The sequence below is a fragment of the Eurosta solidaginis genome, chromosome 5 (assembly GCF_040869045.1).
Source record: "Eurosta solidaginis isolate ZX-2024a chromosome 5, ASM4086904v1, whole genome shotgun sequence".
Lineage (NCBI taxonomy): Eukaryota > Metazoa > Arthropoda > Insecta > Diptera > Tephritidae > Eurosta > Eurosta solidaginis.
The window spans coordinates 126,686,919-126,701,483 of NC_090323.1; the positions used below are offsets into that span (position 1 = coordinate 126,686,919).

General features: G+C 42.0%; 1 pseudogene; it reads left to right on the plus strand.

The window, feature by feature from the left end:
* The first annotated feature begins 6,054 nt into the window (after positions 1 to 6,054).
* LOC137254277 (zinc finger protein 84-like) lies at positions 6,055 to 7,166 on the plus strand (annotated as a pseudogene).
* The last annotated feature ends 7,399 nt before the right edge of the window (positions 7,167 to 14,565 follow it).

Here is a 14,565-nt window from a genome sequence, read left to right on the forward strand (position 1 = left end):
TCAACTGCAACTCATGTCACTCAAGGCACAACACCTTGCTCCACCTTCCGACAGCTCATCCAAAAACAACATCAACAACGCCCCAAAGGGGCAACCAACATAATAATGATAACATACCCTCCACTTCACAACAGGCAAGGGCAAGGATGGACTCTGAAAAGAGAAAAGAAAATATTAATAGCGTCTCTTCCTGTCATGCACATACAACAAAGGGGGTATTACTAGGCACAGCACGAGTAAAAATAAACTATAATGGAGTGGATTTCACCGCGCGAGCACTTATAGACTCTGGGTCTGAATGTTCGTTTATAACAGAAAGACTCAAAAACAGAATACATCTGCCATCGAAACGATTGCACGTCCAAGTTTCAGGCATTAATAATACACCATCTGCGCAAGTGAAAGAATCCTGCTCCATAAGACTGGGTTCCCTTATAGACCCCTTAGTATGCATTGATACAGTGGTTCTGGTCCTACCTCAGTTGACAGGGGATCTTCCAACATGTCAAGTTGACGCAATGACTCGACAAGAGTTCCCTGATCTTGTTCTGGCGGATAAAAGGTTCTTCGTTAACGAACCAGTGGACCTAATCCTAGGAGGCGACATTTATCCTCAAGTAATTCTAGACGGCATACGGAAGAACGTCTTAAATACGCTTCTCGCCAAAGAAACCGTCTTCGGTTGGATATTAACCGGTCGCACAGAAGCAACTCAGCCAATTAATAACCGAGTATCTTTTTTTAATGAAATCAGCATCGAGAAACAATTGACTGCCTTTTGGGAACTAGAAGATATCCCTAAGAAAAGGTCCCTCACTGAGGATAATGTCTATTGCGAGGCACTTTACAAAGCGACAATAAAAAGGAATACTGATGGGAAATACATCGTAGCCCTACCATTCAAGCAGGGGTTTCCAAACAGCATCACATTAGGGCCCTCTCTGAAAAGCGCTTGCTCACAGTTTTACCGAAACGAGACGCGTCTATCGAAAACGCCAGCCCTTCAAACTGAATACAACAGAGTATTAGCGGAATACGAAACACTAGGGCATATGACAAAAGTTCCCACCATTACCCCTCCCCATGCAACAAATTGCTATTTTTTGCCTCATCATGCGGTAATAAAAGAGGAGAGCACGACTACAAAAGTAAGAGTAGTTTTTAACGCATCGTGTCCCACTGCCAATGGCACTAGTTTGAATGACGTGTTATACACCGGCCCCGTACTGCAGGCCGACCTAACAGTTCTGCTCCTTCGTTGGCGATTCTTCAAATATGTCTTTAATGGCGACATAGAGAAGATGTATCGCCAAATATGGGTAATGCCCAACCAAACCCAGTTTCAAAGAATAGTATTTCGCAATAATCCAGGGGATCCTATCAACGTCTATGAATTAAAGACAGTAACGTTTGGAGTTAACTGTGCTCCGTATTTGGCAATAAGGACACTGCACCAACTAGCAGATGATGTAGAGACTTCATCACCCATAGCAGCCAGCATTCTGCGTACAAGCTTGTACGTCGATGACGTGCTAGCAGGAGGCCACAGCATCGAGTCTATAATTAAAGCTCGGGAGGAAGTCACCCACGTACTACGGTCAGCAGGTTTTTCTTTGTGAAAGTGGACTTCGAACTGCAGCCGAATACTGAAAGGAATCCCAAAATCCCACTTGCTAAACGAAGATTTTCTGGAATTCGAGGATGCGAGTACAGTCAAAACATTAGGCATCAGATGGAACGCGCATTCTGATTATTTCTATTTTACCGCAAAACCTATCGAAAATCGTGAGGCCCTGACAAAAAGGGCAATACTTTCAGCGATCGCCAAACTCTTCGATCCTTTGGGATGGCTCGCGCCAGTCATCATAGTAGCGAAGATCATAATGCAAAACATCTGGCTGGAAGGAACTGACTGGGACGAGACAGTGTCCACGCGTACCCTAGATAAATGGCAAACCTTTATGGAGGACTACCCGGATATTAACAATATTCAGATACTAAGATGGGTAAATTTTACACTAAATGCGGACGTTGAATTACATGGGTTCTGCGACGCATCCGAAAAAGCCTATGCAGCTACAATATTTCTTAGGGCAAGGGTTAATGAGGAGGTCCACGTCAGCCTACTAATGGCGAAAACAAGAGTAGCTCCCGTAAAAACAATTTCGCTACCCAGATTGGAACTGTGTGGAGCAGTCTTGTTAGCCGAAACTTTAGAATCAGTGCGCGAAAATCTGAACTTGGGAAAATTCCATACACATCTATGGACTGACTCAACGATCGTTTTAGCGTGGATTAAAAAACCTCCCTGCTCTTGGTCAACATTTGTTGGTCATCGAGTAACCAAAATCGTAGAAAAGGTAGGGAACAGTGCCTGGCACCACGTAGAGTCTGCATCAAACCCAGCAGATTTGGCCAGCAGGGGGATGTCAGCAAAAGACCTAGTCGCAAGCTCCTTGTGGTGGCAGGGACCTTCTTGGTTACAAGAAGACAATTCAAAGTGGCCAAATCAAGGAAAGGAGTATCAGACAGATATTGAGCAAAAGCGCGTAAAAGCCTTTACCACATCAAAAATAAGTGGAAATGAGGATCTCCTAGAAAGGTTTTCAGAACTTTCAAAAGCCTTGCGGGTCATATCATATATTATAAGGTTTTCGCAAAGAACCAATACTAAAACAAAATCTTCCTTTAAAGCGGAATCGTACTTCATTTCACCCAATGAAATCCAGGCCACGACAAGTCGTTTAATAGCTCTCTACCAACGGAAGCATTATTCGGAGGAACTTTCGAGTTTGAAATCCGGGAAACTCATCGGTTCAAAGAGTGAAATCCAGCCTCTTACTCCGCTTGTCGATGAAAAGGGCATATTGAGGGTGGGCGGTCGTCTTTCAGGGGCCAAGGATCTTCCCTACAGTGAACGGCACCCGATCATTCTGCCTTATGACTGCCGGCTCACACGACTTCTTGTCCAGTTCATCCACAAAGATACCCTGCATGGTGAGAACCAACTTATGTTTCGTCGCCTACGCACAGAATATTGGATTCCTAGGGTAAAAAATATGATCCGATCGGTCATACATAATTGCAAAACCTGCATCATATTCCGCAAACGGACCCAAACCCAACTGATGGGAGATCTACCTCCAGAGCGAACCACCTTTACCCGGGCTTTCACCAATACGGGGGTAGGTTTTGCCGGACCGTTTGACATCAAATCTTATAGCGGAAGAGAATGCCGCATATCAAAGGGTTACGTCTGCCTCTTTGTCTGCTTTGCCACCAAGGCGATTCATTTAGAAGTCGCGAGTGACCTCAGTACCGCCGCCTTTTTAGCAGCTTTCGATCGGTTTGTCGCCAGGCGAGGATGTCCGAAGAACATATACTCCGACAACGGAACAAACTTCGTCGGTGTCTCTCGAGCACTTCGATCCGAACTCAAAGCTTTCCTCGCCGATGCGCGTAACCAAACCCTATCGAAGTACTCTCACCAAACCCTTCAATGGCACTTCATACCTGCAGCCGCCCCTCATATGGGCGGACTGTGGGAAGCTGGAGTCAAAAGTTTTAAAAACCACTTCAAAAAGATAGCGTTGGACTATAAATTTACTATGGAGGAGTTCAGTACCCTTCTTTGCAGAGTTGAGTCTTGTCTCAACTCGAGGCCTCTGAGCCCCTCCTCCAACGACCCGTCCAGCTTGGAGCCACTCACTCCGGGACACTTCCTCATTGGCGGTCATCTACTAGCCCCACCAGAGATTGACGTCAGTGAAAATCGTGCCTCACTTGTCAACCGCTGGGAGAAGCTGAAGGCATTACATCAAACGTTTTGCAAACGGTGGAAGTCCGAATATCTCACCGAATTGCAAAAACGCACCAAGTGGAAACACCCACAAGCCAATCTGAAACAAGGGGACCTGGTAGTCATAAAAGAGGAAAATTTACCTCCGAACGAATGGAGATTAGGACGAATAACCAAACTCCATTATGGAGCCGACAATCGAGTTCGAGTCGTCGAGCTTGATACGGCGAGAGGGCACACGACGAGACCAATCACAAAGTTGGTCTTGCTTCCTCCTTGCGAGGAGAGGGTCGGATATCTTTAATATCCCACTTCTCATTCTCCCTAATTCCATTTCTTTTCTAGCTAGGGTGTGACACCGAATTAGGGATCTGAAGCTTGTCTACAATTCTTATTATCCTATTACAAATTATCCAAGACCAGCAAACCCTTCATGCAACACTCCCTAGGAAGAAATTTCAAAACAACGATGCGTGAGCCAATTGCTCTTTAAAATGAGTCTAGGTTTAAGAGCTTTCTTATCAGCCATGAAATTATTATACAACAGGAGAATTTCCTGTCTGCAAACCTATATTTTATCCAAACAGTAGTACACCTTTGCAGATGGCATTGGGTTAAGATTGCCTAATGTTTAGTTATAAAGGTGAATATGAGCTCAAGTGGGAACGCGTTGGTTAGGCCATATCTATATATATATAACTTAACTAATTCACCTCGGCGCAAGACTTGTTTAGCGGAGCCATTCACACACCTCCTATTTGACGGAGTCACATTCATACAACTGCCTATGTTTTGGCATGAGTGAAATGTACGCTCCTATGTTTAGCGGAGCCATTCACACACCTCCTATTTGGTGGCGGAGTCACATTCGTACAAACAAAAAATGGGGGCCAAACCAACACGTTTCCAAAATTTTACTCATAATAATAGCATATCTTCAAGATGCTCCTCTGAGACTTTCATGGCTGACAAAAAAGGTTTTTCCCTTAAATTTAAAAGCTGATAGCTTGGTGCACAAAGTTTTTTTCTCACGTGCGTGGAGCACAAAAAGTTTCCAATCATTTTTTATTTTAACTTTTATTTCAAAAAAACAAAATTACCCAGTGGGCAAAAGGAAACCTTTACGGTTTGGTATAAAAAATGATTAATGGAAACTATTGCAAGTGAAGATCTAATCACAAACAAGTTTTAGGAGAAATGATTACCAATACAAAGAGAAGCTCAAACTAAATCAACTATGTTTTCCGGACCCCAGAGACTCGTGATGTGACCTAATTAAAAACAATTTATTATAATCTCGAGGTGACAAAAGGATGTCATCCAAACACATACAGACACCCATCTGGCCGGTTAATGATTTGTATGGATAATCCCTGAACTCGTAGTAAAGCGCGACATTGAAGCGGCGACATGTGTATTTCCAGGCAAATTTTCCCCAAAAAAAGGTTTACTTGCTCCCAATTTGTTTGATTAATTATCGAACTACCACAGTGTGAGTAGTGAAAATCTACTAACTCTTGCCCCGAAACCATTTGTCCACCAAGCCCCCCCCCCCCTCCACCACCCCCCACACACACATTCATTATTAGCAGAGCCCAATGCAAAATATATAACCTAAAGAGGCTGCAAAGGCATCCTGCTGTTCGACAGATTTACTCATTAACATGACGATTTCCACCAACTACCTTGCAACTCAACTGTGCTTGGCTTGTTATTGCTATTTGATGCTCTATCGTTTAGTTTACGGCAAGCGATGACCAATTTGTCAATTAAACCTGCCTATGCATAACATAACATGGCATTGCGTTTCTAATCAACGCCTTGCAAGCCCCCTTCAGCCGCAGATCACCTAAACGTTCCCAAATATCAACGACTTTACGATGAATTAGATTTGTTGTTTTTGGGCAGGGAAAAATTTTATTTATTTATTCATTGTACACCTGAATAACATAGGAGATACTCTTTAGCCTGTCAATTTGTAAAACTTATCTGATTTAAGGCGTGCCCCGCAAACCGTGCAATGCAATGGGCAAAGATCAAGATCTACTGGCAGCGGCACGCATTGGTAATATTGCTGTTGTGGAAAAGCACTAGAACAAATTTCAAAGCGAAGTAGTGGACCACGTGCAAGCTTTCGTCGAAGTCCAGGCATACACAGCCAAGATGTCAACGGTTGTACGCCACTGTATTATGCAGGCCTTAACGGTCATAGCAACATTGTTCGACTGCTACTGGCTCACAACGCTGCACCAGATATGCCTGACATAGGTGTTTCGACTCCATCGTATTTAGCAGCTTGTGCTGATCATGATGAGATAGTGAAACAACCTTTTCCGCATACACCACAGCAGCCAATCCTAATGCGCAGACAAGTTCGCCAACAGAGTACATTAATTAATCATATTAAAACACATAAAGAATCAAGCACCCCAACACACCGCTGAACTATCAACCAGGTACTAAACTGAATAATCGCAACCAGAAGTTGCCTCCAAATCAAACTATTGAGTATCAAAATCGTTCTATAACGAAAACTCTTTACACTGGCAGCTATAGTTCACCGCTGGCAAATGAGCTAGTTAACCCCTATCAATGCAATGTTTGTACAAGACGTTTTCCGCAGCTAAGTACACTACAAAATCAGGAACGAACTTATATTGATCACAAACCGTATAAATGCGAAATATGCGAAAAATCATTTAGTCAAATTGCCATATTAACCAACCACAAAAAGATACATTCTGGTGAATATTATTCGCATGTGTTCCTTTTGTTCGATGCAATTTCGACAGCAGGCAACTTTAACCAAGCACATGAAGACACACACCCCAGTCGCCTGCCATGCAAATGCAATTTCCACAACAACAGCAATGCCACCACCGCAATGCATAAATCCCATGACTACAACTACACTCGTGTCACAAGGAGGAGAACATCCCAACTCAATAATATGGTACATCAGCAATTACAAACATATCATCCATTAGTGCATTTTCTCGATAGTAATACAACTGTAACCGTCTTGTTACGAAGGAGCCATTTAATCCTACAATTAGTCTACGTTCAAAAACGAAGCAGATAGTTTAATGTTGGAGAGTCCAGACCGCCCATTTCCATGCCTAATTTGCCGTAAGGCTTTTTCGAAACAAAGTACTTTAGCTAATCATAATCAGAAGCACACCGGTGAAAAACCTTAAAGTGCAAAGTATGCGAATCGAATTTCCGACAGTTGTCCACCTTGAAAAACCACATGAAAACACATACTGGTGAAAAGCCATATAGTTGTTACTATTGCCCTAAGCAATTCCGACAGAAGGGTACACTCATTAATCATGTTAGAACTCAGTGTTTAAGCAAAAATGTATAAAATAGGAATTGTGCTATACAATAATTATTAACAACTAATAGTAGTTACATACAAACATATATGACAAGATGCAAAAAAAGTCAATTGCCTACCTACAATAACACATAGTAAAGAAAAATAAAATAAATCTTCCTTTACCCCAACCAATTCTGTCACTGATTGTTGTCCGTGGGCCACGCCATGGGGTTCCATATTTTTGTGAGGTTCCAGCCGCTCCGCTGTTTTGTGTTTAGGCTTGGTAACTGCAGTTTTGCTTTGTTAGTAACTGGGTTGTGCCGCGAGAGATCAAGAGTTGCATCGACCTGAAAAGAAAAAAAGAAGAGTTAAAAAATGAACAATAAAGGAATTTTTACTATCTTTACTAATATTTCCTGCTAACTTACCCACGTTTTTTCGAAAAATGGCATTTCCTCAGCCATTTGTAGGTATACGATTTTTTCCATTGATGACAAGGAGCTCAATGAATTGTCAAAGCGAGCAGTGTTGCCACTAACGTCTTATTTTTCCCCTTAAGGAGCGAATAGATTTTAACCGCACATTAGTGACAAATAAACACACTTACGGTACGGTAAGCAAAATTGTCGTCACGCGATTTTCGTGACTCGTCAAATCATAACTCCGAACCTAAGTTAGGGTGGATAAATAAGCGAGTCGATACAGATACCAATACGACAAATGTGTTTCAGACCTACAAAATTAAGGAATCAAATAATAATAGCAAATATTAAAAAACGTCCTCATACATAAACCCACTAGCCATCCATGTAGACGAAATCAATGTAATAACGATCGATTATGTTTTTAGAATGACTCGTTTCACGGCAACTCGCGTCAAGACAGAGGAGCGCTCCAGAAATTTCTCCGTACCATGCCGCCTTTGCGCTGCAAATCACGGCGTACGATTCTGCGCACAATACCGCAGGATGTCCGCTGAAGAGAGGTGGCAGGCGGTTCGCAAACATAACTACTGCATCAACTGTTTGTCCCCTTTCCACAGTCACGAGGTATGCACAAGTAAGGACAAGTGCTATCGATGCAACGAGCACCATCATACTACCCTTCACCTGGACGAAACCAAGGAATGGAGGCAAACCACAAGCGACCTTCTCGATGACGGAGAAAGCTCAGACGGGGCCTTATCCCTGGCCCTCACCGAAAGAACCAAGTCTTGGGCGCAACAAATGGATGATCGGGATGCCGAAGAAGAAGAAGAAGCAAGATTGGCGGCATTAGCTACCCTTCGTAGACAACAGAGCGGCTCTGAAACACGTCCTTTCCGACCGCTATTACGGCACGAACAACAACGGCAGTTAGAAACCGAAGCTGTACGACCAACTGGGAGCAAGCAGAAATCACACGTCGGTGGCTCTGAAACACGTTCTTTCCGACCACCCCCCCGTTCTACTCATGTGAGACGTGGTGACGCGGAAACGCGTCCTTTCCGCTCATCGCGGCGCACATCGGGTAGAACGGTCCCGTATGAATCCCGAGAAGAAGACCATGGGCGAGCACTTGTCCGACGAAAAGAAGTGCCCAAACGCTTTAGGACCGGCCGAGTTATAGCAACCCCAGCCACATCATCGATAATAAGATCATTTATCGCGATCGCACCCACGGCAGTCGTTCGCATCGAGTCCGGAGGACGCCTGCATCTGGTACGCGCACTCATCGATCCCTGCTCCCCAAACACAGTGATTGATGCCAATCTGGCGAACGAACTCCATCTGGAGCGCATGGATTCCACGCCACCAACGAGATGTACACTGATATTGCGCGGGAAGTATGGGGTAGCAGGGAGGGTAATCACCCAAGCTACAGTAATAACACGCCATAACCGTCTCAACCCGATCGCTAGCGTAGACTCCACAATCGCAACGCCTTTCCAATTTATGCGGTTAGCAGACCCCGATTTTTACCGCGCCGCACCAGTGCGACTTACACTCGGCGCTGATGTTTATGCTAGTCTTATGATCAGCGGCACGCCACCGTCCACTATTAACGGGCTACTAGCTCAGGCTACCATCTTTGGCCTGGTCATATCGGGGGCCTACCAACAATAAGCCAATCCCAGAAAACATTTTTATATCGACAACATATCTACAGATACCTCTGAATCGCATTTTAATCTAATAAGGTGCATTGAACTAAATAGAACCACGTATTTATGTATTAACCATTTTTCTCTCATCCACAGTATTTATCGAGAAATGGGAGCCATCACCACAAGGCGATGGAGGACAACGTACGAATCCAACTTTATTTCATATTCTGTACACCCAATATATCGCTACATGTATAATCTTAGATGTCAAATCGGACTGGTTGTTTGTTCTCAGCTTGCTCGCCGCAAGGGGGCCGGCATGTTTAGGCCACCAGCCTAAATATTTTTAAAATAACTTTTAGTTCACCCTAATACTTCCCGTATACTTAACTATTACCGGTAACTGTCCTTGCACAGCCGAGAACTAATTGAGTAGGGGAAAACTCGGCGAAAGTTAGCAATCGGCGGGTGCCATGGACTCTTTCTTTTTCTTTCACTTCACTTTTTTTTTGAACATCAGCAAGTGAGCTCCAGCAACCAAACCGAAGGTAAGCATTCATTGTTTCAAGTGCAAATTCCATACCATTAAGTTAAAGTGATTTCCGAAATACTTTACAATTTAATTTTTCCCCTTACTTTTGAATTATTGAATAAAGAAAGTTTGTTGTTAATTAGATTAGTGAAAGTGTTGTTTTTCAATAAATCACTAACTAGTTCCTTCTCTTTTACATTTCTTTTTTGGTGTTACGTGCGAGCGAATCCCCATCGTCCCGAATTACACGTAATCATTGATTTTTGCATATGACAATTTAGGAAACAGCTTGACTAAGTACTGAAAAGCCGGTCTTTCACGGTTTAATGCTTTGACGAAGTTCTTTATAAGACCAAGTTTAATGTGAGGTGGCAGGAAAATGTCTTGTGGATTTACAAGTGGTTCAGCGGAGACGTTTTGCTGTCCAGGCTCATATTGAGTACGACTTTGCCATTCTTTCCTCACATAATGATGTTCAGTTGCGCGGCTATCCCACAAGCATAAGAAACAACAAAATTTGGTGAATCCAGATTGCATCCCAGTTAAGATGCCAATAACCTGTTGAAATAATATAAAAAATAAGTGTTTTCGATTTAATTGGAATTAATGTTTATACCTTTAGATCACCACATATTTTCCATTTATGATCATTGTATTTGATGAAGCACAGGATCTTCCTCATTGTTTTGTAGCATTCCTTCGTTTGTACTGCATGAGCAATTGGAATAGATGGTTTGTTATTCCCGTTGTGGAGAAGAGCAGCTTTTAGGCTGTATTTGGAACCATCAATGAATAAACGCCATTCGTTTTGATCGTAGGGTGCATTCATTTCATTAAATAAACCATTAATATCGTTACAGAAACTTATGTTGTATTCTTTTTTGAAGAACGGTCGAAGTGCCTCATTTCTATTTCTGTATACAGTAACTTTTGTTTGAGAGTCTAGATTTTTCCATTGCTGCAGCCGTGATCCTAGCAACTCTGCTTTTTGTTTGGACAAATTCAAATCACGAATCAAATCGCTTAGTTCATCTTGCAAAATTAAATGTGGCCCTTCCATGACAACGTCGCTTTCACTGCTCGGGGGTCATGGAGTTAAAGTTTCCAGGACGTTTGCACTTATACTTCGATAAACTGGCAATGGATCATTAGCAGTACGTGGAACTGGCTTATATACTGATGATACATCAGGATAATTATATTTTGCTAATTTTTTTGCATTTATACCCGTAACTTTCATCAAACAAAAGTAGCAATCATCTTTATGGTTTTTAGGTTCTCTCCAGAGCGCTGGCATTGAAAAGGAAAAGTACTCACGTTCTCCCGATGACCACTTATACAGCTTTGTTTTGCATGCGTTACAAATAAATTTCGGTCTCCATGACTTACGAGTGTCTGCTACGCTGAAACCAAAGTAGTGCAGATACGCATCTTTGAGCGCATTTGTTATTATTTTGCCACTTTTTTTAATCATATAACCACCACAAACGTAACAAAAACACTTTGGATCAACTTTGCAACACTGTCTGCATTTTTATTTTTATATAATGGTGTTGATGGTTTAGAATATATTTTAATTCTGAGTCTTAAACTATTTTACATTTGCTTATATACTAAATCTTAAAACTATGTTCCTAAACGTAACTATACTTGTAAGTGCGTTTGTGTATCTAATGTTAGACAAAGGACTAATTTTAATGTCTTCTTAGTTTATTCTATTGTTTGCTTCTATTGTTCTATTGATTCTATTGTTTGTTTGTTCAAGGCCATTGCTTGAATATCAAGAAACCATATGTTTTGTATGAGGGTTGTTTATACTTATCTTTCCTTAAGTGGACTGTATGTGTGTACATATGTGTGTGTATGTGTGATAGGTTTAGGTACCTTATCCTGTTTGTTTTGTAAGTATGTATGTATGACAATAGTATCTTAAATTCTAGTGGACTGTATAAATTTATTTATTTTAGAGCGGCGTAGTTATATGTTCATACTTTTATGAACATTCTGCCATTTTTACTTACTTATCAAGCAGTGCCACGATTTAAAAGCTGCTATAACAGCACAATGGTGCTATCATGCGAGATCTCGGAAACTAGAATCAATCTTGAAAAACTGAATGCAGCTTCGAATTCAGCATATCAAATATAGTTAACAATCGCTCTTATCTGCTCAGATCCAAAAGTTGAAAGTTGTAAACCTGTGTTATTAAGAGAGGTGAAAACAATCTTTTTTATAGAAAAAAGAGAGTCCGAGCTATCAAATGTGTTTGAGTGAGAGTTATACAGCCCAATTCTAAACGAAAATTCCGTGCGAGTTTTTTTCCTTCTCCCATTCCTCGTATTCTAAATAAAAATTAATTGTGAGTTTTTTTACTAGTTAAATTAAAGGGAATGCATCAAAATAGTTAAAGGAAATAGGTTATTTTAAGAAAGAACACTTATTTGTACAAATTTGTGCTAAAATATGTATTTACATTCTACCACAATATTCTCACTGTTAATACAACAACAACAACAACCACAATATTCTTTAAGTCGAAAAATATATCATAAGCAACGGAAGAGCTCTTCGCATATTTGATGCAGCCATCAAGAAATTGTGCAAGGATGATTTAAGAAGGCTTAAATAGATTTTGGCATATGGCGAAAGGCGAACTCAACTCGACTTGGCCGCCAGAAAATTGCTTTGCAGAATGAATGCAGGCAACTCCGGCAGATTTATGTTATCCCGCCGGTCTTCTTCTTATGCTCCTCTGTTGATGTTGCTGTAGCACCAATTCATTACCCATTTCAGTGAATACCACATGAAATGCAATAATGTGCATTGTTTATACCTTATTTCTTAATTTCAAACAAATTGGCAACAATAATTAAACTTTAAAAATTTTTTAAACAAAATAAGAAATGCGCAACGAAATTTCAATTGACAAAACAGCTCAATTCGAAAATTCGAAATTCCCATTCCCCAATTATTCTTCTTCCTAGGAGAAAAGAATTGGAGGAATTTTTCCGCGGGAATAAAAAAATCCGCGAGAACAAAATTCCGCGAGAATATTTAGAATTGGTCTGATAATCTTGCCATAAACGCCGAAAAGGTTAATTTTGCTCGAAATTCGTTCTACATTGTTTCAGCACAAGATCTTTGAAGTGTCTCGATGTCCGAGAGGGTACGCAAAAGTTCACTTCGTTCAGAAGGAATGGTCTCGAAATTGATCTATTTAAAAGTTTTGTCATAAATATTACACAAAGCATTTCTCTTCGACTAGCAAGAGTTGGAAGATTGATAAGCTTTAATCGATTAGTATAAGTTGAAAGATTAATTAAAGAGTTCTATTGACAATTTCTTAAATAGTAAAAATTGTTTTTGTATTGATTGGAGACTGTCTGTATGGACTTGATAACGCGGATTCCAAAATACTGAGCCGTATTCTAAAATTGGCATAACTAATGTTGTAAAAAGTGCTTTAGTTATGTAAGGGTCCCCCTCACTAGGGTAGGCACCTTGTCGTTGGTGTGAGGGCTTAGCCGAACTCCATAGCGCCCGACTACGAGGCGGAGTTGTTTAGAACTGACATCTACGCCGTTTCGCATTATAGGAGGGCGGCGGGATGTCGGTGACCAAGAACTGCCAACCCACTAATCCAGGGTGTTATGCGGACCGTGCCTATTGGACGATTTGCAGCCAGGGGATACATTCGGCTGTATTCGAACGGTGCCTTCCCGATACCGGGCCACCTCGGGAAGTATTAATGGCCTTACCACAGTAAGGGGCGCTGCTGTGGCGGACGGTTCTTTCCCCGTATATAATACTTGATCGCTGAGCCCGCCTTGTCGGGCAGGTGGTCGTACTACTAAGATGAACGTCTCATTACCTGATTTTAATAAGGACGATGTAAAGAGGAGAATTGAGTCGCAATCCAAGGACGACAAATACGAATTAAACGATGTGTCGGACTCGGGGAGCGAGAGTAGTGCTGATTCAAAGAACTCCGTGTTGGAGAAGCACACAAATGAAAACGGAGTAGAGGAGTGGAGAAGAGTACGGATCAGAGGAGGTAAAAGAGCTCTCTCGCAGTACCGTGCAGCACTGAGAATTATACAACGCTTGGGAGCAGTGGTCGACCCAACAGAAGTGGAGATCGAGCGCTTGGAAAGGCCCATGAAGCGGTAGAAATAGGTCGAAGGAAGGTCAAAAGGTTTGCTGCGAGAAACCCTCGATTCTGCAACCGGTACGAGGAGGAAGAAGCGTCGATGGCAGAATGAAGAGGCAACGTTCGGCGGAAGGCGACAAGCGGCAGAAAGGACCCAGTCCTAGAGCCGCGAGGCAGGGCAGTCGCATAGACAAGACAAGTAGGCCCAAAGCTGTAAGACAGATAGGCTCCAATAGCGAGGTAGCAACTACCTCGAAAGCTGCGGTTCAGAGGGAAGTTCCAAATACGGAAGTAGGAGATAAGCCAAAGGGAGATAACGCTAAGACTCCGGCTTTCTCGGAGGCGCTAAAGGGAGTTAACGCTAAGACTCCGGCTTTCTCGGAGGTGCCAAAGGGAGATAACACTAAGACTCCTGCTTTTCCCGAGAAGATGAGTGATGTGGCAAAGCGGTCACTGACTGTGGCGCTGCACAGTGGCGCCTCTGCCGTTAAAGCATGGCAAAAATCAAAAAAATCATGAAAGCGTTCGCTAAATCTAATACATGTTTCTAAATTGGAAAAAGTTGATGTTTCCATAAGCATACATGCAAAATGGTCAATGGCAACAGTACTTATCTGTAAACAATACACACGCAAATATGTTATGTACATGTACACAGACGCACACATTGATTCCT